General features: G+C 42.3%; 1 long non-coding RNA gene across 1 annotated transcript; it reads right to left on the bottom strand.

The window, feature by feature from the left end:
- Positions 1–4,643: 4,643 nt before the first annotated feature.
- On the bottom strand, positions 4,644–17,669 carry LOC141106198 (uncharacterized). The gene is made up of 3 exons (XR_012235693.1): positions 17,511–17,669; positions 10,667–10,729; positions 4,644–4,831 (listed from the first exon to the last, which is right to left on the bottom strand). It is a non-coding gene; the product is annotated as an uncharacterized lncRNA (long non-coding RNA).
- Between the last annotated feature and the right edge of the window lie 9,974 nt (positions 17,670–27,643).

Below are 27,643 nucleotides of genomic sequence, written 5' to 3'. Positions count from 1 at the left end.
GTTCATAGCCAGTAGCCAATAGCTGCCCTAGCCTCGGTTTTTGTCCATCAGACTAGCATACAGACGAGCGGACTTTTCAATCGGACTCGAGTCCGCTGGATAGATTTGAAACATATTTCAAATCTAATGCCGCGTACACACGGTCGGACTTTTCGTCTACAAAAGTCCGACAGCCTGTCCGACAGACTTCCGACGTACCTTCGGCGGACTTGCGGCAGACTTTCTTACGAACGGACTTGCCTACACACGACCACACAAAAGTCCGACGGATTCGTACGTGATGACGTACACCGGACTAAAATAAGGAAGTTCATAGCCAGTAGCCAATAGCTGCCCTAGCATGGGTTTTTGTCCGTCGGACTAGCACACAGACGAGCGGATTTCGGGGTCCGTCGTACTTACGACGTAAAGATTTGAAGCATGTTTCAAATCTAAAGTCCGTCGGATTTGAGGCTAAAAAAGTCCGTTGAAAGTCCGGAGAAGCCCACACACGATCGGATTACCAGCCAGCTTTAGTCCGTCAGCGTCCGTTGGACTTTTGTAGACGAAAAGTCCGACCGTGTGTACGCGGCATAAGTCCGTCAAACTTTTGATAAAACAAAGTCCGCTGGAGCCCACACACGATCGAATTGTCCAACGAAATCCGGTACGCCAGACCAAGTATGCTGTAAAGTCCGATTGTGTGTACACGGCATTAGGGCTCGTTTACGCCATACGTACATGAAAACTGATAACAGATTTCACCTACAGAGACATCAGTTTTCATCAGCATTTCAGTCTTCTTTTGCATGTTGCATCAGTTTCCATGCGCATTAGTTATGTGCCCTATTCACATCAATGTTGATGTCTTTTTTTTTTTTTTCCCTGTGCAGAAAACTGCATACACATTTCAGATTCCTGCGCATAATAAATCTGCATGTTGTGATGTGAACAGGGCACATAAAGAACCATTGTATGGTGTGTTTTATTTTATTTATTTATTGTTGCTCTTGCAGAACGTGTGCAGAAAAACTGACGTCTCTGCACCATGGTGTGAAAGAGGCCTTGAGATGTAACTCTTTTTTGCTCATGCAGTATAGCTGCACAATTCTGGGCAAAATGAGAATTCCTATTTTTTTGCTTAGAATAAAGATCACAATTCTTGCAGCGTAACAATCTTTCACATTATATAAAAAAAATTGGGCTAACTTTACTGTTTTTAGTTTTTTTTTTTTATTAATTCATTAACCGGTTCCCGACCGGCTCACGTGTATTTACGGGGGCAGAATGGCTCCCTTGCGCGAAACCCCATACGGGTACGGGGTTCCTTTTGCGAGCTGCCAGAGGGGTGTGCCCGCTGCGTGTGGCCGCAGGCGAACGCGTACAGGAGCGCCAGCACAGGGGTGTGTGTGTGTGTATGTATAAATGCACAAATCCCTGTGCTGTCAGAGGAGAGGAGACATGTCGTTTGTTCCTAGTGAGTAGGAACAGCGATATGTCTCCTCTCTTACTCAGTCCTATCCCCATACAGTTAGAACACACCGAGGGAACCCACATTTAACCCCTTGATCGTCCCCTAGTGTTAACTCCTCCCCTACCAGTGACATTTACACAGTAATCAGAGCATTTCTATAGCACTGATCGCTGTATAAATGTCAATGGTCCCAAAAGTGTCCAATCTGTCGGTCGTAATAACGCTAAAAATTGGAGATCACCACCATTACTAGTAAAAAATGCTATAAATCTTTCCCATAGTTTGTAGACACTATAACTTTTGCGTAAACCAATCAATATACGCTCATTGATTATATTTATATATATATATATATATATATATATATATATAGAGAGAGAGAGAGAGAGAGAGAGATATTTACCAAAAATATGTAGAAGAATATATATTGGCCTAAACTGATGAAGAAATTTTGTTTTTTAAAATAATTTTTGGGGATATTTATTATAGCAAAAAGTAAAAAATATTATTATTTTTTTTTCAAAATTGTCGCTCTTTTTTTGTGTATAGCGCAAAATATAAAAACCGCAGAGGTGATCAAATAGCACCAAAAGAAAGCTCTATTTGTGGGGAAAAAAAGGGATGCAAATTTCTTTTGCGCCGTCATGCAATGCTGTACCCAATTACCAGATAAAGCAACTCAGTGCCAAATTGTAAAAAGTGCTCTGGTCAGGAAGGGGGAAAACCTTCTGGGGCTGAAGTGGTTAAAGTGTATTTTTTCCCAAAAAAGACCGCTGCGCAAATACATTGTGACAAAATGTTGCAACTGCCATTTTATTCTCTAGGGTCTCTGCAGAAAAAAAAATATTTTTGGGGTACTAAGTAATTTTCTAGCCAAACAATACAGATTTTAACTTATAAGCGTGAGAAAAAGGTTTAGTCTTTAAATGGTTAAACGTCTCTCATTTAGACCCCTTTCACACAGGGGTGCTTTTCAGGCGTTTTAGCACTAAAAATAGCGCCTCTCAAGCCACCCCAGTGTGAAAGCCCGAGTGGTGCACTTGCAGGACGGGGTAACAGCGGTAAAGCGCCACTAAAACTAGCGGCGCTTTACCGCTAACGCCCGCACCGCCCCAGTGTGAAAGGGGTCTTACAGACAAGATCATCCCTTTGATCTAAAGTACCAAGTGTTACAATGTTTCTCTTTATCCAATGTTGTGAAACTTGTCAGACTGCCTTTTGTTTTTTTGGACAGCTGTAGGCTTGAGCAGAGAACTCTCTGCATAGAATCAGGAAAATGCTCTGAGATTGCATGGGGGGGGGGGGGGGGGGGGGGGGGGGGGTAGAATCGCGATCTTAGCTCTTTAACGATTAACCGTGCAGCTCTATCATGCAGTATTGAGTTTGTTGGAAATGTGAAAGAAATGTTTACACTTAAAGTGGTTATAAACTCTTTTATATACCTAGAGAAGTGATTGGCCTCAAGTGATGCACAGAGATTAAACCAATTCTCCTACATAAGTTGTACCTGTTTATCTGCAGCCATCTCTAGTGAAGATTATGTGGTGCAAGACTTGGTGACTGCACAAGTCTGTATGGCACAACAGTTTGATAAAGATCTATGTCCTACTTGTGATGCTGTTACTGGTGACAAAGGGTCATCAACAGGATTGCCATAGAGAACCAAGAATTTTTACCTGTTTCTCTAACCCGCTGCCTGGACCAGTGAGGTGGCATTTCCTCATTGACAAAGGACATTCTAAAGTGCTTCCGTCAGAGGGGAGGTGATGTTGTAAATGGGGTGTATTTCTCTTTCTTCTAAGTAGCAAGCTTGTCATTGGTGAGGAGTCGCCAACTCCAGGCCTGCAAATATGACATGACTGTTAGTGACTTTTTTTTTAAAGTATTAAAGCGGAGTTCCACCCATTTAAAAGTCAGCAGCTACAAAAAGTGTAGCTGCTGACTTTTAATAATCAGATACTTGCCTGTCCCACGGTCCAGCGATGCGGGTGCATGAAGCCCTGCTCCTCTCCGCTGTGCCGGCATTCTGATGCCCTGTACACACGGTCGGACATTGATCGGACATTCCGACAACAAAATCCTAGGATTTTTTCCGACGGATGTTGGCTCAAACTTGTCTTTTATACACACGGTCACACAAAATTGTTGGAAAGTCCGATCATTCTGAATGCGGTGACGTAAAACACGTACGTCGGGACTATAAACGGGGCAGTAGCCAATAGCTTTAATCTCTTTATTTATTCTGAGCATGCGTGGCACTTTGTGCGTCGGATTTGTGTACACGCGATCGGAATTTCTGACAACGGATTTTGTTGTCGGAAAATTTTATATCCTGCTCTCAAACTTTGTGTGTCGGAAAATCCGATGGAAAATGTGTGTTGGAGCCTACACACGGTCGGAATTTCCAACAACAACGTCCTATCACACATTTTCCATCGGAAAATCCGACCGTGTGTACGGTGCATAACTGTTGACCATTGCGAATGCACGAGCCACGCTGCGAATGGCTGGGCAATCTTTTAGGACCTGTGACGTGTCCCAGAAGATTGCTGGGAGGGGGGAGAGGTGATCTTCCTTCCGGGGGAGGAAATAGGAGCTGGGTGCCTCTAAAAACAGGGTGCCCCCCCCCCCCCACAAAATGACATGCCAAATGGGGCATGTCAGGGGGTCACCAACACTTAAAGCGGAAGTTTCATTTTTGGGTGGGACTCTGCTTTAAGTTCTTGGTGACTTTTTTTTTTTTTCAGAAGATCACTGGGATTTCTCTTGCAGTGTGTTCTGTGGCTGTAAACACTTGTTTGTTTTCAAATGTCTCCTGCTCAATGTAATGGAAGAAAAGAAATGGTTTTCAAGTGTAAAAAAATAAAAAACGGATTCACATTTTAATGTCCTTCTTCTGGCATTTGGTACAGTATAAAAACAACCTAACAAATACCAGAAAGTGTTCTAGAAGTTTGTTAGGCAGGTGCAATCAGTGAATAGATGGCCTTCTGGAAAAAGTACTTGGAGAAACATGAAGTTGTGTTGGTTCAGTGCCTCAAAGTGTAGAAGTACAGGATCAGAATGACAGCTGATGGCGGGCTTTGTATTTACAGAACACAATATATCAAAAGTGGTGGTGGTAATGGTTGAAAGTTTTTTTTTAAACTGGGAATTAGAACATTGTATTATACAGTTAGAAGCTTAAGACTTTCCCACTAAAATACAAAATTTATTCAGCCGTAAATATACAGTTTGGCAAATATTTCCCGTATCTTCTGAGTATTTTCCATATAGTATGATGTGGTTATTTCAACCATCCAGTGGGGAGCTTGTCTTTAACTTCCCCGGTTACTTGGTCACACGTATTCTGAGCAGCTTGACATCCTTGGTCAATTACTGTCAAAGAAAAATAAATGTTAAAAAGATAATTGGATATATATATATATATATATATAGATATAGATAGATAGATAGATATTATAGCAAAACTACAGGACATTCTAAATACCATTGCATTTTCAAATAGCACCTAGATTGCCAAGCTGCTATTGCATATTCAGATGTTCAATGATTTGTGTCTAGTGAAAGTAGTCTACAGGGAGAGCCCAATTCCATTGAAGGGTCCACTCACAAGTGCCCAGGCTCAGTGTGTCCATTCACACCAGAACAGGATATGCCATGACTAAGGTTCCCGCCAAAACGCATCAACTTCTTTGTTTTATTTTTACTCTTATGCAGTCAAATACGGATTACAGTGTCACCAGCTCCATCTTTCTGCATATCAATGATATGTGTACTTGTAGCTTCATCTTTTGCCTGGTAGAAAGCTGTGGAGTTGCCAGGGTACTATTGTGTCTTCACAGACTAATCTTTTCCAAAACTCATTCCAGTATTTGGATCCCGTTTTAAAAGTAAACCACTTAATCTAGTACTAAAAAAAAAAAAAAACATTCTCTATTCACTATTCTCTCCATTCACTAGGAGCCCTTAAGTCTGGGATGCTCCTATATGCAGATCTTCACTTTTGTAGAGAAAAGGGTTTCAGTCCATGGCTCCTCCCCCAATTCACTAATAGTCCAACAGCATGATGGCTGGCATTAATGATCAACAGACCTATTTCCTCTTCAAATATTACAAATTTCATAGTGGAGCATTTTGGGGCAATAACCGGCTTGGGAGAAGGCGTGTGTAGATCTTTAATGACGGTAGTTTAGTTTCTGTGGGGCTTACTTTAAATTACAAAGTCAATAGCTCAACATGTGACTGACCTATAAATGGGTCTTATATAAACTATAAGGAGTTTCACTTAGTAATGCAATATTTGGAAGCTACCAGCATCAACGCTCCTGCCCCTGTTTAAAATTTCCTATCCTTAAGCCCTGGTTCACACTGGAGCATTTTGACATGCGATTTGACATGTCAAATTGGCGGCAATTGACATCAATGGCACCGTCCTAATCGGTGCGACACTGCATCTGTTTCATTTCAAAAAGTAGTTTCTGTACTACTTTTTGCAATTTCGGGCTGCGATTTACATTGACATCTGTGCAGAAACCAGCACAGATGTCTCTGAAATCGCAGCCGAAATCGGGACTGACGTGCGGGAGTGAAATTAGCTGAACTCGCAAGGCTTAATTCCCGCAGCTCAGTGTGAACCTGGGCTAAAGGATAAGCTCACCTTTTAAAAAAAAAAAAAATAATAATAAAAGCACATCTTTTTGCAGGTAAAAAAAAATGTGCATTTATTATTTTTTTAAATTAGGAGCCTGGAAAGCATTGCACCCACGATCGGCACATTTTGGGTGCTATGCAGGGTTCTTGCAGACTGTATATAAGCCGTGAATGAGTGACGCAGTCGGGCGGGCGAAGCCCCGCACGGCCGTGTTCTCTGCAAATTCTGACGGGGGGGGGGGGGTAGAAGATCCCCCGCCACCCTTGACATCGGAGAGGTGTGGGGGTCCGTGGATTTATAACGTTACACCCTGAATATGGCTGTAACATGTTACAAAAGGTAAACTTATCCTTTTTAAGCAAAATTCGGCCAGTTCAGCAGGGACCAGCCAAATTTAGATCCATGTGTTGGCACTGTGGTTGAACAGAAGTTGATCTGCTTCTGTATGGCCACCCTGTCCGATTTTCACGGCTCGATCATACCCTGCAGCTCTGATCTGTGTATTCTGACGATGGGGACGTCTACCTGCTGTCAGAATACAGCGACTCCGGTGGATTCCCTCATCCACCTTAGAATATGGTCAGTATTTTCGCTTGATACTCATCCACTCAGTCCTAATAGGAGTGGGGCTCAGTGGCAAGGGCCAGCATATGAGAAGAACGGAACTGTACCAAGAAGGGGGGGGGGGGGGTGTACGGTTCAAAGTACCACACAGTTGAGCCAAATAGTTGCCTTATAGGAACATGGTGGATGCCACGATCACCTTCCTTCTTCCTGGCTACTGTCATGACCGACTGTCTTCAGTACAGCCTAAATCTGGCCATACATTATACAATTTTCTGGTTCAGTTCGGTTTAGATTTACCTTCAACTATGTTGTGCAAGGGCCTGCCTGACTGCATACAAATTGAAAGTGTTTAGGTTTGACCTACCATGGTTTTGGAAAATTGTAATAATGTATGGCCAGCCTTAGTCACTGACATGGAACAAGCATGCGATGAGAAAAGTCTAGTTAAAACCCTTATTATTTAAATGTTTGCTATTTGTGTCTCACTGACCTGGAATCACAACAGAAATAGGTCGGGAAATACCTACTTAGTTGTCCCCACTGAAGATATTAGTTTCATCTCATGTTCTGGTGACAACTAGTAAAATGTTGGATTTTTCAGAATTTTGTCTTGCTGACAATGGTCATGGTGAGATGGTGAACCTACCTAGCAGGGATATAGCAATAAAAATTTAAAAGAGGATATAATCCTTCCCTACTCTATCCAAAATAAAAAACTTTTGGCTATGCATATGCCTTAAAGAATATGTTACCCCAGCATTTCATATTCCTGATATGTGCCTGCTGTTCCATGTACTTATATGTAGAATTTTCCTGTTCTCTTTGTATTGCTTCCTTTGTGTGAAATCCCAGGTGTTCCTGTCAGTCCCTCTGCTTTCCTATTAAAAACTGACCACACTAAGCAGAAGAACACACCACGGTCAGTTCTCTAGCAATGCTGGGAACTCTGCCTGCTCTCCTCCAATGATCAGACGTCCTGATACACCTTCCCTACACAGCCATTCACTGAGAAGTTCAGTGTAATGCTGTTTCTCCACCTCCAGCTCCTATGCAGTTCAGAACAGAGGATATGTGATTATATGTATACACAAATGTTTTGCCTTTCATTTCTTTTTTAAACTGAATGAGTTGTTTAACAAGGTGAGGGTTTACATACACTTTAAAGTGGTTGTAAACCCACTTTTTTTTTTTTTTCAAACTAACACCTGCAAGACAAAGGCATAATGAGCTAGTATGCATAGCATACTAGCTCATTATGTAATACTCACTTGAGATCGAAGCCCCCGCTGCGGTGCCCGTACACCGCTCCGGCGGCCGACACTCCCGGGGGTTAATTCCGGGTATCGTGGCTCCAGCGCTGTGATTGGCCAGAGCCGCGATGACGTCACTCCTGCGCATGGGAGCCACCAGTAACGGCACACTCACTGAAGCAAACGGCACGTATATGCCATTGCTTCAGTGTACATGTGCCGATGACGTCAGCACATGCAAATACAGGGGATATCTCCTAAACCGTGTAGGTTTAGGAGATATCCTGGGTAGCTACAGGTAAGCCTTATGCCGCGTACACACGGTCGGACTTTTCAGCTACAAAAGTCCGACAGCCTGTCCGACAGACTTTCGACGGACTTGCGGCGGACTTTCTAACGAACAGACTTGCCTACACACGATCGCACAAAAGTCCGTCGAATTCTTACGTGATGACGTACACCGGACTAAAATAAGGAAGTTGATAGCCAGTAGCCAATAGCTGCCCTAGCGTGGGTTTTTGTCCGTCAGACTAGCATACAGACGAGCGGATTTTTCGACCGGACTCGAGTCCGTCGGAAAGATTTGAAGCATGTTTCAAATCTAAAGTCCGTCGGATTTGAGGCTGAAAAAGTCCGTTGAAAGTCCGGAGAAGCCCACACACGATCGGATTACCAGCCAGCTTTAGTCCGTCAGCGTCCGTTGGACTTTTGTAGACGAAAAGTCCGACCGTGTGTACGCGGCATTATTATAGGCTTACCTGTAGCAAAAAGTGGTCTGTAAGGGTTTACAACCACTTTAAGCCAGAGGATTAATCATGACAGCCTGGCAACTATCATAGGAGCAAGTCTACAATGCCAGCATGTTTCTTTTTTAACCACTTCAATACCAGGCACTTAGACACCTTCCCACCCAGGCCAATTTTCAGCTTTCAGCGCTGTCGCAATTTGAATGACAATTGCACGGTCATGCTACACTGTACCCAAACAAATTTTTTTATCATTTTGTTTCGGTGGTATTTGATCACATCTGTGGTTTTTATTTTTTGCGCAACAAATAAAAAAAGACAGAAAATTTTGAAAAAAAAACAAGTTTTTCTTTGTTTCTGTTAAAAATTTTTGTAAATAAGTAAGTTTTCTTCTGCAATGACGGGCACTGATATGGCTGCACTGACGTGCACCGATGAGGCGGCACTCATAGGTGGCACTGATGGGTACTCATAGGTGGCACTGATGGGCACTCATAGGTGGCACTGATGGGCACTCATAGGCGGCACTGATGGGTACTTATGGGTGGCACTGATGGGTACTTATGGGTGGCACTGATAGACACTGATGGGTGGCACTGATGACACTGATTGGTGGCATTGTTGGGCATCACTGATGTTACATGTTATATAATAGTGCCAGTCAGTGCCCATTTGTGGGCACTGATTGGCACAGATTGGGCATAATTTGCACATGTGGATGGCCATGGGGTACATACCTGGCCATCCACATGTTGCCCCCTTCCCTGGTGGTCCTGGCGGCTTCCCTGGTGGTATAGTGTGGGCATCCCCAGATCGGCTCTCCTCTACTCGCGCCTGTCAGACCCGAGTGAGGAAAAGCCAATCAATGGCTTTTCCTGTTGACTTCGTGATCAGCCGTGATTGAACACGGCTGATCACATGGTAAAGAGCCTCCGTGTGTGCAGAAAAATTCAGCTCAGCAGATATGGTGTGAACAAGCACCTAGATCCAGCAGTTATACAAATCGCAGAAAGTGTTTATAGGGGGTGTTTATAATGTTTTTGTTTTTAAATGTTTCAGATAAATCTGAAATATTTCCTATTAATTTCTGGCCACCAGTTGGAGCTCCAAGCTCATTTTTCCATGTTTACAGGAATTGGAAAATTGCTTTAGCTTAGATTTACACACAACACGAATCAGGAGTAACTCATCTGCATCCTTGCCTTGTTCATGGAGATTCAGTTTGAGGAGAAACACTCTCCTTAGAAAACTTATAATGCTATGTAACACCAGTGCCCTGGGTATCATTATTTTTCTTTATATATTTTTTTTTTAGTGAATAAAAATTTTATGTAAAAAGCTTCCTGGAGATAGAGTTGTAGGTGATAATGAAATAAAATTATGGGTAGGTGGAGAGCCAGGAAAAAGAAGAGTTCTGGAGACCTAGAGAGTGACATTTTTTGAGGAGTGGTCATCTGTATGAAAGGTTTAAGAGCACGAGTACGGAGTAGTGGCCACTGGTTTTAGCCGTTAGTAAGCTGGTAGTTTGTTTTAGAAGTGCAGCCTTGTGGGCAAAAGCAAGACTGTAAGGCCCCTTTCACACATGCTGTCCGATCAGGTCCGCCTGTCAGTTTTTCAGGTGGACCTGATTGGACCCTCCATTCACCACTATGGAGCGGTGGATGTCAGCGGTGACATGATCCTATCCACCAAATCCAGATGGATGGTGGTCCTATTTTCCATCCATCGATCGGATATGATCGGGTAAAAACTGACAGGCGGTCTGTTTTCACCCGATTTCCCCATAGAAGAGAGTGGGACTGGGTCCATATCCGCTCTGCACAGTGAGTGGAGATGGACCTGTTATCCACCTGATCAGCGGAGTGATCCCTGTGCTAAGCAAGCGGAGTCCGCCAAACAGAGGCGCCCGTGTGAAAGTGGCCTTAATGGTGTTGAGAAGGTTATCAGTGAGATAGTAGCTCAGACCGATGTAGACTGGAGGTTGTAGTAAACTTACCATTTTGACCAGCTTCCTTTCCCTTATCAACACAGGCCTGGACTACCTGTTCTCCTTGTTTAGCTGCAAAACAGAAACAATGATTTCAATATTTAGATTCTACGTTGTTTAATTACTAAAGTAGACCTATTATGGGCAAAATTATGGGAGCTTCAATAGTTCAGAGTCACTGAGCTGGAACAATCATGCAGCAATTCAAAGAAAAGGCAGAATTCCTTTTCCCATTTCATGTAAGGCTGGTCATACATTATACAATTTTCTTGTACAACTTTCTTTTAGCTTTACCAAAACCATAATGGTGAATGGCTAGCTTAATGCTAAAACTATGCTTAAGCTGCACAAGTGAAAGTTGCATTTCGTTTATGACGTGTGCACTCAGTTGTCTGACCCCTATATACAGATAGTGATATACAGTATGAATTCCAAACTTGAATTGCTATAATTACTTGATTTTGGTGGGACAAAAGTGGCATGTGGATTGTAAGGCCACCCTAAGGCTCGATTCACACCTATGCATGTTGCTTTTGAGCGTTTTTGGAGGTTTTTTTTTCATGCTTGCCGCGTTTTTGAGCCGCGTTTTTGCCGCGTTTTTGCCGCGATTTTGCCGCGATTTTGCCGCGATTAGCGTTTTGCGTTTTTTTTTTTTTTTTTCATTTTTTTTTACAGTCTTACAAAAAAATTACAAAAAAAAAAATAAATAAAAAAAAAAAAAAAAAAAAACGGCAAAAACGCACCAAAAACGCATCAAAAACGCATCAAAAACGCTGCAAAAAAGGTGCACTTGCGTTTTTGATGCTTGTCCATTGAAAACCATTACATGCAAAACGCTGCATTTTGCATGAGAAAAAGTCCCCGACCCTTTCCAAAAACGCGGAGATACAAAAAAGCATTGATGTGAACATGTTCCATAGGAACCCATGTTAAAAAATTCCCGTGCATTTCTGCAAAATGCAAAATGCATCAAAAAACGCGCTAGTGTGAATGGGGCCTAACTCCTGCTTGAGTTTAGGGCTGATGGCAGATAATCAAAAAACTCCTACAACACAGGTGCTGTCAGGACTACAAACTGAAGTGATTCTAAAGGTTCAATAAATTTTATAAACATTGATAATGATTGTACACAGAGCAGTCCCGAACCTACTCTTCTGGGGTCCCCCAGCATCGCTTTTGGCTCCTCTGCGCTTTCAAGTGCACCCATAGCAAGCCGCTAGCTATGGGGGCACTTGTGTAGACTCCATCCCAAGCTGAGATGTGTGCGTTTATTGCCCCTGCTCCCTCCTCACAGGATTTATTTGACAGCAGCAAAAGCCAATAGCTCCCACTGCTGCCTCCATGCCTAGTGAGGAGAGAGAGAGCGCGGAGCTGTTGCTCTTGGGCACAGCATGTATTGAGATTGGGCTCAGGTATATATTTAGAGGGGAGCTAATTACAGAAGGTGTGTTTATTTATTTTTTTACCTTAACCCCTTCACGCCGACGTAACATACATGCGGCCTCACAGAAGTGAGCTTTCCTTCCGAGGGGCCACATATATGCTTATCTCTCTTTATGCTGGGAACGCTCTCCCAGCACAGAGACCAGGGACTCACCAAGAGCCCCGGGCACCATACTAATGATCGGGACCCAGAACTCCCAATTCCGGGTCACACGATTGCTGTGGTAGCCTTTGGCTACCACAGTGATCAGTCACTGTGAAGCCCACCCCTGTGTTTCTCTGTGAATGGAGAAGAGCGATGCATTGTATTTCTCTCTCCTTGCAGAGAGAAAAAAATGTGTGTATAAAAAATAAATAAAAGGAAATATACCTAGATCAAGGTTTGATTTAGGTCATTGTCATTGTCAGGGTTAGTGGTTGGATCAAATGTTTTCGGTTTTTTTTTTAAATTAGTATCAGTGTCAGTTAGTGTTAGTATGTTTTTAGGTAGGACAAAAAAAAAAGCAAAATGCGCACTATTGTTTCTGGGCTGTACTACGGGTACAAACCACAAATGACATACACATATGTGTGGCTGCAATCATCAGAAGCAGGATCATTTATTTGGGGTTGTTCTTTGGTGGTAGGTTATGGTAGTAACAAGAAATATACAGCTACATTTCAAAAAACGTTTTTTATTTTTTACTATTTTGGGACAGTTTTCCTTTGATTACTAACAAAAAAAAAAATCAAGAGATCTCCATAAAACCCAGTTTGTCCTGAAAAAAAAAAACAAGGTACAGTAAAACCTTGGTTTGACTTGATATACAAGCGATGTCTTGATATAAGAGTAGCGTCATGTCACAACTGAGTATAAAAGAGAAGAGAGGCATCTCTAAGTGTAGCAATATGGTTACATTTAATGAAGGTACAACATTTATCAACATATTGCTACACTTATTTACATAGTAGGTGAGGTCGAAAAAAGACACAAGTCCATCAAGTCCAACCTATGTGTGTGATTATAAGTCAGTATTACATTGTATATCCCTGTATGTTGTGGTTGTTCGGGTGCTTATCTAATAGCTTTTTTAAACTATCGATGCGCCCCACTGAGACCACCGCCTGTGGAAGGGAATTCCACATCCTTGCTGCTCTTACAGTAAAGAACCCTCTACGTAGTTTAAGGTTAAACCTCTTTTCTTCCCATTTTAATGAGTGGCCACGAGTCTTGTTAAGACCGGGCCTCTTTTTCAGACTCTGTGTTTACAAGTTAAAACACGCTTTTTTTGCTAGAAAATTACTTAGAACACCCAAACATTATACATTTTTTTTCTAACACCCTAGAGAATAAAATGGCAGTCATTGCAATCGTTTTTGTCACACCGTATTTGCGCAGCGGTCTTACAAGCACACTTTTTTGAATAAAAAAATTAGACAACTGTAAAGTTAGCCCAGCTTTTTTTAATATTGTGAAAGATAATGTTACGCCAAGTAAATTGATACCCAACATGTCACGCTTCAAAATTGCGCCCGCTCATGGAATGGCGTCAAACCTTAACCCTTAAAAATCTCCATAGGCGACGTTTAAAAAATTCTACAGGTTGCATGTTTTGAGTTACAGAGAAGGTCTAGGGCTAGAATTATTGCTCTTGCTCTAATAATCGCGGCGATACCTCACATGTGCGGGCGCTACTCACGTATGCGTTCTCTTCTGCGTGTGAGCTCGTCGGGACGGGGCACTTAAAATTTTTTTTTTTTTCTTATTTATTTTGTTTGATTTTATTTATTTTTACACTATTTTTTTTTTTTTAAAGAATTTTGGGTCACTTTTATTCCTATTACAAGGAATGTAAACATCCCTTGTAATAGAAAAAAGAATGACAAGTCCTCTTAAATATGAGATCTCATATTTGGACTTATGATCTGATCACGTACACACGACCAGAGATTCCGTCAGAAAAAACTTGGATGGTTTTTCCGACGTAATTCCGCTTACGCTTGCCTTGCATACACACCGTCACACAAAAGTTCTCGGAACTTTCGACCGTCAAGAACGCGGTGACGTACAACACTACGGCAAACTGAGAAAATGAAGTTCAATGCTTCCGAGCATGCGTCGAATTGTTTCAGAGCATGCATGATTTTTTGCGCGTTCGAATTGCATACTAGAATGAGACCCCTGGATTGTTTCTAATTTTCTATACAAAATGTACATGCTTTTTGGAACTTTCCTAACCAGACACACCAGGCCCTTTCTACAGTGATATTTAAATGACCTTTACAGATGGTGGACAATCCTTTTAGCAATCATTTAATTGGATGTAAAATGAGAAGTGTAAGGCTCTGTCTATGCGAATCACTTAACATGTGAATCAGACCAGCATTCAATGGAGCCTGTTCACACATGCTGCGGTCCGTTTCTGAAAAGGGTCCTGTGCGAATTTGGGTCTGGTTTAGGTGCAAATTCAAGTATAAATTCGCATCTGAATTGCACTTGAACTGGTGAACAAAACCGCACCGGACTCCAGGCTGCAGACTGCAGCCAGACATGTATGGACCCAGCCTCAAGGGAATAAACATTCCAAACTTCTCATAATTATAGTGTTGGTATATTCTATATTTCAGCAATAGCCAATAGTCACAGATGCCAAAAATATTATTTTGACACTTTTCTTTGACAAGTATGCTGCTTCTGGTAACCTTAAAATACTTACCTTCCAGGAAAACTGTGGGCTACTGCCCCGGACAGCAGGGAAGGTGGGGGAGAGGGTTGCACCAGCAAGCCTCAGAAATGACAAACTAGAACTGTTTTCTTACTACCTCTGCTTATTATTGGGTGACTTTCTGCTCTAAGCCTCAGCTCTAAAAACGCCCAAGACAAATCCCTTTCATGGCCCCTTTTTACATCTGAGCGTTCTGTCACCTTAAGCAAAACACCTGTCGCTCAAAAAAGTACATGAGCTTCCTTTTTGGCAAAAAACAGGCATTTTACTGCTTTTCATTGGTCACTTGTCAACTCAAAACACCTGCACAAAAACGCTGCAAAAACACCAGAAACAACGCCTGCAAAAATAGCAACGCCTAAAAGTGTCTGAATACAGCAAAAGAAATACTGTATAGGGGAAGTATGCTCATTTAATTATATATTTAATGTGATGATGAAGTAAAATAACTTTATTCAGTCACCATCCCTATAGAGAGTACAGAAGAACAAATTATTCACTCTCCACCCCTAAGGGAAGGAAGGGAATACAAGTAAAGGGACTTTAACCACTTCAGCCCCGGCAGATTTGGCTGCTCAATGACCAGACCATTTTTTGCGTCGCTTTATCTGACAATTGTGCGGTCATGCGACGCTGTACCCAAACAAAATTGACATCCTTTTTTTTCCCCACAAATAAAGCTTTTTTTTGGTGGTATTTGATCGCCCCTGCGTTTTTTATTTTTTGTGCTATAAACAAAAGAAGAGCGACAATTTAAAAAAAAAACACAATATCTTTTACTTTTTGCTATAATAAATATCCCACAGTTTTTAGTTTAGGCCGATATGTATTCTTCTACATATTTTTGGTAAAAAAAAACCAAAACACAATAAGCGTATATTGATTGGTTTGCGCAAAAGTTATAGCGTCTACAACATAGGGGATAGATTTATGGCATTTTTATTACTATTATTTTTTATTTTACTAGTAATGGCGGCAATCTGCGATCTTTATCGGGACTGTGACATGGCGGACACATCGGACACTTTTGACACATTTTTGAAACCATTGACAATTATACAGCGATCAGTGCTATAAAAATACACTGATTACTGTGTAAATATCACTGGCAGGGAAGGGGTTAACACTAGGGGGTGATCAAGGGGTTAACTGTGTTCCCTGTGTGTGATTCTAACTGTGGGGGGATGGGACTGTCTAGGAGGAGAGAGATCGGTGTTCATATTTCGTATGAACACACGATCTGTCTCATCCCTTCCCTTGAGAGAACCGGGATCTGTGTGTTTACACACACAGATCCCGGTTTTCGCTCTGTCACAAGCGATCGCGGGAGCCTGGCGGTCATCGTGCTCGCCGGGCACTCGCATCTGCTCCAGGCGCACGCCTCTAGTGGCCAAAAGGCGAAGCGACGTAAGGTAACGTTTCACCCAGCCGTGTCATTCTGTCACAGTAAAACTGCGGCGGCTGGTCGGCAAGCGGTTAAATGTGCCATACTCAAAAACTATATCCAAATATAAAAATAAACGACATCTTTTTACAAACAGTAAAAGATACAATACAAAAATATATCTAAAAACATCATAAGTGGCTTCATATATATCATTGGACCGGTAAGAAGAATGTTACAATGTAAGAAATGATTTGCTTCTGTCCGTATATAATTAAATAAGCTGTACAGGATGCACAATGCATTGATCCTGTACTTCTTTGTCTTTCCATCTGGACAGAAATGCCAAGTCAGCAGGAAACCATATTGGGTCTAAGGAGGTACACTATATTACCAAAAGTATTGGGACGTCTGCCTTTACATGCACATGAACTTTAATGGCATCCCAGTCTTAGTCCGTGGACCAGAGACTGCGAGTCAGGGCTTCTCGTCCAACATCACTGCCTGACCTCACCAATGCACTTCTGGAAGAATGGTCAAACATTCCCATAGACACACTCCTAAACCTTGTGGAGAGCCTTCCCAGAAGAGTTGAATCTGTTATAGCTGCAAAGGGTGGGCCAACTCAATATTGAACCCTACGGACTAAGACTGGGATGCCATTAAAGTTCATGTGCGTGCAAAGGCAGACGTCACAATACTTTTGGTAATATAGTGTATGCCAATGCTAAAAGCAGCATTTGAAACAGAAAAAAACTTAGTGTATATATCTCTAAATAAATCTGCTTTACCCATGCAGTACAAAGAAAAAAAAGGTTCACTTTAGAGCTGGTCTATTCCCAGGCTGCACTCTCTTCCCTCCCCCGCTGCACCAGTCCCCCCATGACTGTGTTGCAGAATATGGCAGGAAGTGATCGTTCATTACTGAACAATCTTTGCACATAAGTTGAATTTATGTATTTACTTTAGTTATTTATATAGCGCAGACAATTTATGTAGTGTTGTACATACTGTACATTCCTCCCTTCCTGCCCTCAAGGAGCTTACAAGAATAACATGTTGTTTTTTTTTGTACAAAAAATAGTTTCTAGTTTCTGCTTTTTTTTTTTTTTTTTTTTAAATGTCAAAATATTTCAAATTGTAAGTTCCTTATAAATGATGTATTGCTTGTCTTTATACCAGTAATTACATCTTTGCACAACACAATCTGATAATTCTATTTTTCTTTTTTGTTCCAAGCAGTAGTTGTGTGTTGCCTTTACTACTTCCAATAGAGGGGATTCTTGCAAAGCATCATAAAGTAAATGAGTGCAGTTCTTACTTGTTTCTTGGGCAGCTTCCTGGGCTTTCTTCTGTGCTTGACCTAAGAAGCTGGACATGATTGTGGAAGATGGATTCTGGAAGTAGCAGATGTGGTTCCCTCTGATTTAGTTTGTTAAAGTTAATGTGTGTGTTCCTTTATATCCAAAGAGGGCACCACCCTATAACAGCTAGGTACGATATTTATCACATAACACGCCTGCTCTATGAGCAATGATCCTCTCACATTGCTAATTAGAATCTCAGCTAAAAAGTAATCATGTCATACCAGCTTTGGCCCGAGGCCATTCATTACAAACACAGTGCTCTTCTCTGTCAGTAAGACAGATTATTAAAGCGGTGTATAGTTAATTTTTTAACTTTTACCTACAGGTAAGCCTTATTATATATATATTATATATTATAAAAAATATCTCGTAAACCTGTACGGTTTAGGAGATATTCCCCTTGCTATGAGCCGCTGACTGCATCGGCGCATGCGCACAGGGGATTCTCAGCTGAAGGCCCGGCAAATGCCGGACCTGGCGGGGAAAGAGATCTCCCGCGCGCATGCGCGGGAGTGATGACATCGCGGCTCCAGCCGCTCACAGCGCTGGAGCCGCGATACCCGGAAGGCACGCCGAGGCAACATGTCAGCTACCTCGGCGTGGACCAGGTAAGATACTGACGCCTCGTTCTAAGGTAAGTATTTCATAATGAGCTAGTATGCGGTGCATACTAGCTCATTATGCCTTTTGCCTTACAGGGGTATAAAAAAAAAAGTGTCAGCGGGTATACAACCGCTTTAATAATACTCCAAGTCCCACCTATCAATTCTATTTTTCTTTTTGTTGCTAAACATTTGTGTAGTAAAATGAAGTTTTATGATTTCCTTACCTGCTGTAATGATTTGAGGAGCACTTTTAGCGTGTGGTCCCCTTCAAAATCCATACCAGACCTGAAGGGCCTGGTATGGATTAGAGGGGACCCACACGCCTTTTTTTTTCATGTTGGCGCCTTTGTTTATGTTGTTAGGACACCGGTGGGTGCCAACTCTTTAAAGCGGAGTTCCACCCAAAAATGGAACTTCTGCTTTTCGGATTCCTCCCCCCTCCGGTGTCATATTTGGCACCTTTCAGGGGGGAGGGGGGAGCAGATACCTGTAAAATCCAGGTATTTTCTCCCACTTCCGGGCATAGATCGCAGCAGTATCTACAGCTATTTACGCCATGTTCCGGACCCTCCTTTGCCCCCACCCCCACCCCGCTGTCTTCTGGGAGACTCACAGGTCCTAGAAGACAGCAGGGACCAGTGAGATTGCCCATGTGCAGTAGGGAACCAGGCTGTGAGGGCACAATCAGGAAGGCTTCACTTCCTGATTCTCTTACCGAAGATGTCGGCGCCTGCACCCAGGAGTTGAGGGACAGATCGTCTTCGGGTGAGGACATCGCGGGCGCCCTGGGCAGGTAAGTGTCCATATATTAAAAGTCAGCAGCTGCAGTATTTGTAGCTGCTGCCTTTTCATTTTTTTTTTTTTTGGCGGAACTCCACTTAACCACTTCAGCCTTGGAAGATTTGGCTGCTCAATGACCAGGCCATTTTTTGCGATATGGCACTGCGTCGCTTTAACTGACAATTGCATGGTCGTGCGACGCTGTACCCAAACAAAATTGACATCCTTTTTTCCCACAAATAGAGCTTTCTTTGGTGGTATTTGATCATCTCTGCGGTTTTTATTTTTTTGAGCTATAAACAAAAAAGAGCGACAATTTTTGAAAAAAAAAACACAATATTTTGTACTTTTTGCTATAATAAATACCCCCAATGTTTTTCTCAGTTTAGGCCGATATGTTTTCTTCTACATATTTTTGGTAATAAAAATTGCAATAAGCGTATATTGATTGGTTTGCACAAAAGTTATAATGTCTACAAAATAAGGGATAGATTAATGGCAATTTTATTATATATAGTGGGGCAAAAAAGTATTTAGTCAGCCACCAATTGTGCAAGTTCTCCCACTTAAAAAGATGAGAGAGGCCTGTAATTGTCATAATATGTATACCTCAACTATGAGAGACAAAATGTGGAAACAAATCCAGCCAATCACATTGTCTGATTTTTGAAAGAATTTATTTGCAAATTATGGTGGAAAATAAGTATTTGGTCAATATCAAAAGTTCATTTCAATACTTTGTTATATCCTTTGTTGGCAATGACAGAGGTCAAACGTTTTCTGTAAGTCTTCACAAGGTTGTCACACACTGTTGCTGGTATGTTGGCCCATTCCTCCATGCAGATCTCCTCTAGAGCAGTGATGTTTTGGGGCTGTCGCTGGGTAACACGAACTTTCAACTCCCTCCAAAGGTTTTCTATGGGGTTGAGATCTGGAGACTGGCTAGGCCATTCCAGGACCTTGAAATGCTTCTTACGAAGCCACTCCTTCGTTGCCCAGGCAGTGTGTTTGGGATCATTGTCATGCTGAAAGACCCAGCCACGTTTCATCTTCAATGCCCTTGCTGATAGGAGGAGGTTTGCACTCAAAATCTCACGATACATGGCCCCATTCATTCTTTCATGTACACGGATCAGTCCTCCTGTTCCCTTTGCAGAGAAAGAGCCCCAAAGCATGATGTTGCCACCCCCATGCTTCACAGTAGGTATGGTGTTATTTGGTTGCAACTCAGCATTCTCTCTCCTCCAAACACGATGAGTTGTGTTTCTACCAAACAGTCCTACTTTGGTTTCATCTGACCAAATGACATTCTCCCAATCCTCTTTTGGATCATCCAAATGCTCTCTAGCAAACCTCAGATGGGCCCGGACATGTACTGGCTTAGCCAGGGGGACACGTCTGGCACTGCAGGATCTTAGTCCCTGGCGGCGTAGTGTGTTACTTATGGTAGCCTTTTTTACATTGGTCCCAGCTCTCTGCAGGTCATTCACTAGGTCCCCCCGTGTGGTTCTGGGATTTTTGCTCACCGTTCTTGTGATCATTTTGACCCCACGGGGTGAGATCTTACGTGGAGCCCCAAATCGAGGGAGATTATCAGTGGTCTTGTATGTCTTCCATTTTCTAATTATTGCTCCCACAGTTGATTTCTTCACACCAAGCTGCTTGCCTATTGCAGATTCAGTCATCCCAGCCTGGGGCAGGTCTACAATTTTGTTTCTGGTGTCCTTCGACAGCTCTTTGGTCTTCACCATAGTGGAGTTAGGAGTGTGACTGTTTGAGGTTGTGGACAGGTGTCTTTTATACTGATAACAAGTTAAAACAGATGCCATTAATACAGGTAATGAGTGGAGGACAGAGGAGCCTCTTAAAGAAGAAGATACAGGTCTGTGAGAGCCAGAAATCTTGCTTGTTTTAGGTGACCAAATACTTATTTTCCACCAAAATCCTCCATCTTTTTAAGTGGGAGAACTTGCACAATTGGTGGCTGACTAAAAACTTTTTTGCCCCACTGTGTATATATATATATATATATATATATATATATATATATATATATATATAATTTTACTAGTAATGGAGGCGATCTGCGATTTTTATCGAGACTGCGACATTATGGTGGACACATCGGACACTTTTGACACATTTTTGGGACGATTGACAATTATACAGCGACCAGTACTATAAAAATGCACTGGTTACTGTGTAAATGTCACTGGCAGGGAAGGGGTTAACAGTAGGGGGCGATCAAGGGGTTATCTGTGTTCCCTGACTGTGTTCTAACTGTAGGGGGAGGGGACTAACTATAGGAGATGACAGATCATGGTTCCCAGCTATTAGGAAATCACAATTTGTCTCTCCTCTCCTCACAGAACAGGGACGTGTGTGTTTACACACACACACACACGTCCCTGTTCTGCCTCTCGTGCCCGCAATCGCGCATGGCACGCGGTCATCGCAACCGTCGGTCATGAGCATTGGCACCCCCCGCAGTGCAGTGCGCGCGCGCCTGCTATCCTGCCTAAAGGAGCCGACATACAGCTATGACGGTTCGCGGGATCGTGCCGAACTGCCACAGTATAATGAGGGCGGCTGGTCAGTAAGTGGTTAAAGTGTAAACCCAGGACCCTGCATTCACTATATCTGGTCTCCCACAGTACACAGAACATGGAAATGCAATTATTTTAGTAAATATAAACTGCTAAAAACCTTTTCTCATCAGCAGTATATAGCAGTCTTGTGACTTCCATCAGTGTCTGGTTAAAGCCTGTAGGAGGAGTTTTCATTCTCCTCTGTCTGGACAGTGATGATTGGCCCTGTGCTGATCACATGCACTCTCCCAAGAACAAAATAAACTCTCTAGGAATATGCACCAAACTGAGCATATGCAGAGTGTCTCCATGGCTCTGTTCTATCAGTAGATAGATTGGGGACAGTGGAAGAAGAGGAAGATCAGAGAAGACAGGATCAAACAACCTTTTTACACAATGCAGAGGATTAACCCCTTAGGTTCCACGGTGAGTATACCAAACATGCTTTACTGCATATACAGACTGATTTTATTGTTGTGGGTTTAGTAACACTTTAACAACTGATTACTCATCACCGCTGCTGACAGCAGGGATGAGTCACTGGTTGTTAGGACGCCAGCGGGTGCCTACTCCTAAAAAACAGCACAAATCGCACACAAAAAAAAAGCATCAAGAATGAATGTAAATGCATTTTTATGCATTTCCATTGAAGTTTATGGACCACAAAATCACACTGCATCGCACCAAAGTAGCACAAGGCCCTTCCCCAAAGTCACATCACAGCTGTGCTGCAATTATATGGATGGGCACCATTGGAAGCAATGTTATTTCCATTGTCATGCAATTCAGGGAGACCCGGGTATGAACCAGGCCTTAAAGCTGTGCCTTTTATAAACTGAGACACATACACCGACCAACCCTGACCTGTGGAGGCATGAATGCCAGTAGATCCCTAAAGGTATTCTGTGGTATCGGGCACCAAGCTGTCAGTAGCAGATTCTTTAACCACTTCCCACCCGCGCTATAGAGTGCGGGCTTACTTTCCCGGGAGGGCGTACATAACGTCCTCCCATAATCGCGGTGCCCAAGCGCCCCCCCGTGGCACACGGGCAGCAGATCACGGATTGGGGTAAAGAGCCAATCACAGCGGCCCTTTATAACATAATCAGCTGTGTCCAATGACAGCTGATCACGGTGAACACATGAGCCGGTTATCTGCTTTTCTTTCCTCATGCTGACAGTGTGAGGAGAGGAGAAGAGATCAGTGCCCATCAGTGTCACCTATCAGTGCTGCCAATCAGTGGCACCTATCAGTGCTGCCTATCAGAGCCCATCAGTGTCACCTATCAGTGCTGCCAATCAGTGCCCATCAGTGGCACCAATCAGTGCCCATCAGTGGCACCTATCAGTGCTGCCAATCAGTGGCACTATCAGTGCTGCCTATCAGTGTCACTTATCAGTGCTGCCAATCAGTGCCCATCAGTGTCACTTATCAGTGCTGCCAATCAGAGCCCATCAGTGAAGGAGAAAAATTACCTGTTTGCAAAATTGTATAACAAACTATTTGTCTTTTTTTTGTTTGTTTAGAAAAAAATAAAATCCCCAGTGGTGATTAAATACCACCAAAAGAAAGCTCTATTTGTGTGAAAAAAGGTGTTGCATGACCGCGCAATTGTTATTCAAAGTGTGACAGCGCTGAAAGCTGAAAATTGGTCTGGGCAGGAAGGGGGTAAAAGTGCCCGGTAGGCAAGCCGTTAAAGTGATTGTAAAGCTGCAGGTTTTTTACCCACATGCATTCTATGCAATAATCACATGTAAAATTCAACAGGCTAGTTGTAGAAAAGTTGATTGATCGATCAAATTGGGTACATTCAGCCTGCCTATACATGGTTGGAATCTCGGCCAGTCCCTGCTGAACTGGCCAAGATTCAAACCGTCTATGGCCAGCTTATTTTTATAGCACTGATCAATGTAATAATGTCACAGGTCCCCAAAAAGTGTAATTTGGGGTCAGATTTGTCTGCCACAGTCCCGCTAAAAATCGCAGATCGCCGCCATTACTAGTAAAACCAATACAAAATATATAAAAGTCCCTAAATCTATCCCATAGTTTGTAGACGTGATACATTTTGCGCAAACCAATCAATATACGCCTATTGCGATTTTTTTTTTTTTTTTTTTACCAAAAATATGTAGAAGAATATATATCGGCGTAAACTGATGAATAAATTTGTTTTCTTATATATTTTTTTTGGATTAGGTATTCTAGCAAAAAGTAAAATTGTCGCTCTTTGTTTGTTTATAACGGGTGATCAAATACCACCAAAAGAAAGCTCTATTTGTGGGAAAAAAAGACGTCAATTTTGTTTGGGTACAGCGTCACACGGCCGCGCAATTGTCAGTTAAACCGACGCAGTGCCGTATCGCAAAAAAATGCCTGGTTATTAAAGGGGCAAATCCTTCCGGGGGTGAAGTGGTTAAAAATTACCTCTCCAGCATCCAACTACAATTTTCAGCAACTTCCACAAATTTTTATGTAGATCTTCTAATAATGTAATAGATCTTGGTACATGGATTACAAGTTTAACAGGATAAAAAGATGCTCATTATAGTTTATTATAAAGCTGCAATATTTTTGTATATGCCGAAACTAGAAATGACTTTCCCCTGCATTAACAGTTGTGCTCTCCACCCTTCACCCAAATGGCTGAATCACTAATTAGTACCGCTAAACCTGATTATAGTAAAATATGTTTTCTATTCTACTGATGGCTGTTGTTACTTGCAGAGGAGTCACAGGTTTTTCCTTGGGTTCTTAAAAAAACAAAAAACTGCTTATCCTGCATGAAAAAAACAATATATTCTTATGCACCTGTGCCACCTAATAAAGACTATTCCTGGTTTTGTGATAACTAACGCTCACAATATATGTTACAATCAGATTGCACAATTTTTTTTTTCAAAATCTGCCAACAACTGTATTACAAGGGCATTTGGAAACTGAATGGATTATTTGGGTAAGCACTTAAAGCAGTGTTAAACTCAAAAGCAAACCTTTATTATATTGCAGCTTACCAATTCTTTCTTCTGTTTTCATCTGGTGTTTTTCAAAAGCACAAGCTCTCTGGCAGAATGTATCAATTTACATGGATGAGACAAACCACATAACACTGGCATGGGTGATTAAAATTATCAGCTTTTATTTATTCATGCAAAATCTTTTTCCCCAAAAGGAAAAAAAACAACTGTCTACTGTAACTGATTATAAAGTGTGAGCTGGAGTTTAGCTTCAGTTTGTTAGTGTATCTAAATCTGCTAACACATTTAACACTACCCCCACCACCCCAGACTGATAATGCTGCTGTGCCTCCCATGTTCATTTATGCAGAGTTATGTCTCATTAATACAAGAGGTATGTTACTGGCCAGATCACCAGGTGAAAATCGGGAGAAAAAGCCAAAGAAAAGAAAACCTATGCAGCCACCACATCTAATGTTTGGTATGCTGCAATATAATACATTTTTGTTTTTTAAATACCGCTTTAAGAAAGTTTTGGTATAGTTGTTTATTTATTACAGGTACTTATATAGCACTGTGAATTTATGCAGCTCTTTACATATATATTATACATTCACATCAGCCCCTGCCCTCAAGGAGCTTACAGTCTAAGGTCCCTAACTCACATTCATACATACTAGGGCCAGTTTAGACAGGAGCCAATTACCTACCATTTATATATTTATGTGTGCCCAATACCTATGATTGCACAGTCTGTAGTTGGCAAAGTTTTAATGAATTTATTCACCCTTGAGAAGAGGTGATTAAGATCTCATTGACAATAGGTGCTGAGCTACAGTGAGCGGCGGCGCTATACAGTGCGCTGTGACAATGGTTGGAGAATGGTTGCAAGCATTTCCATCTGCACTGACCACCAATGTAAGAAGGTTTTTCTCCTCTGACCTCCAATGTAACAGGTCCTTCTCAACCCACCATCAATGTGGGGGGCCCTTCTCCACTGACCACCAATGTAAGGGCACATCTCTCCCACTGACCACAAATGTAAGGGCACACCTCTCCCACTGACCACAAATGTAAGGGCACACCTCTCCCACTGACCACAAATGTAACAGGGATCCTTCTCTACCCACCACTAATGTAAGGGGGTCCTTTTCCTACAGACCAACCAGTTTAAGCAGTGCTTCTTCACTGACCACCAGTGTAAGGGGACACCTCTCCCACTGACCTCCAATGTAACAGGTTCTTCTCAACCCACCATTAGGGATGAGCCGAACACCCCCTGGTTCGTTTCGCACCAGAACCTGCGAACGGACCGAAAATTTGCGCAAACTTTAGAACCCCATTGAAGTCTATGGGACTCGAACGTTCAAAATTAAAAGTGCTAAATTTGAAGGCTAATTTGCAACCCTAAAAAGGGTTTGGGGACCCGGGTCCTGTCCCATGGGACATGTATCAATGCAAAACAAAGTTTCAAAAACGGGCGTTTTTTCGGGAGCAGTGATTTTAATGATGCTTAAAGTGAAAAAAAAAGTGAACTATTCCTTTAAATATCGTGTCTATAGTATGCCTGTGAAGTGACGCGTGTTTCCCGTGCTTAGAACAGTCCCTGCACAAAATTACATTCTTAAAAGAATAAAAGTCATTTAAAACTGCTTGAGGCTTTAATGTAATGTCGGGTCCCGGCAATATGGATGAAAATCAGTGAGACAAACATGGGTACCCCTCTCCCCCAGTCCATTACCAGACCCTTTGGGTCTTGTATGGATATTAAGGGGAACCCCCCAGGCCCTCTGAACAGCAGTATACAGGCGGTGCAAACAAGACAGGGACTGTAGGTTTGTTGTTAAGTAGAATCTGTTTGTAATTTTGCACTTCTACATTTTTTTCAAGTGTAGCTCCAGCCAAAAAATCTATTTTTAAGCTTTTTGGAAAACATAGGGAAGGGTTATCACCTCTGTGACATTTGTTTTGCTGTCTGTGCACCTCTTCAGAAGATTTTACCTCACTTTCTGTCCCAATGACAAATGTTTTTTGACAATTTGGAGTTTTTAGTGAAAAAAGGGTTGGTGATAAAGCATCAGTGGAGAGGAGACACGTTTTTCCCATATTAACTCTTACAGGAGAGAATTTCCCTTCCTAGGGGTAGATTTCATCTCACTTCCTGTTGTCTCCTTCCGTTTGCAAGTAGGAGTCGTTTGTAAATTGGATGTTTGAAAGTAGGGGACTGCCCTATATACTCTGCAGAAATTGCGGCCTTAGGTGTTGGTGTTGCCACAACACTGTAAGCCCTCACAGTTACTCTAGGTGGGCGCAGGAACAGGCTCTGCTGTGAAATATTAGATCAAGAATTGTAATTACATGCCCCTGTTGAACAGGGTCAGAAAAATTGGGCCTTTGGTGGTGGTGGTGCTGGTGCCACAACACTGTAAGTCCTCACAGTTACTCTTGGTGGGCGCAGAAACGGGCCCTGCTGTGAAATATTAGATCAAGAATTATAATTACATGTCCCTGTTGAACAGGGGCAGAAAAATTGGGCCTTAGGCACTGGTGCCACAACACTGCAACAACTCACAGATAATCTAGTTGGAGCGCAAGAATGAGCCCTCCTGCAAAATACTGCATCAAAAATTGTAATTACACACCCCTGTCAAATAGGGGCTGAAAAATTGGGCCTTAGGCACTGGTGCTGGTGCCACAACACTGCAACCCCTCACAGATACTCTAGTTGGAGCGCAGGAACAAGCCCTGCTGCAAAGTATTGCATCAAAAATTGTAATTACACGCCCCTGTTAAACAGGGGCTGAAAAATTGGACCTTAGGCACTGGTGCTGGTGCCACAACACTGCAACCCCTCACAAATATTCTAGTTGAGCGCAGCAACGAACCCTCCTTGCAAAATATTGCATCAAAAATTGTAATTACACGCCCCTGTTAAGCAGGGGCTGAAAAATTGGGCCTTAGCCACTGGTGGCGGCTCCCAGAACCAAAATATTCTTACAAGCTATCAGCATGATCATTGAGGAAGAAGAGGATAGTCACTCAGCATAACAGGATAGTCACTCAGCATCAGCATAGGCAGTCTAAAAGGGATCTGACATTTAAAAAAAAATTATTCGGTTACATTAGCATCAGGTGCTTGGTAGCTGGTGGTGATCC

The sequence above is a fragment of the Aquarana catesbeiana genome, linkage group LG08, assembly GCF_042186555.1.
Source record: "Aquarana catesbeiana isolate 2022-GZ linkage group LG08, ASM4218655v1, whole genome shotgun sequence".
NCBI classification, from domain to species: Eukaryota; Metazoa; Chordata; class Amphibia; order Anura; family Ranidae; genus Aquarana; species Aquarana catesbeiana.
The sequence above is the reverse complement of the archived record's forward strand: the minus strand, read 5'-3'. Positions and strand labels throughout refer to the sequence as shown.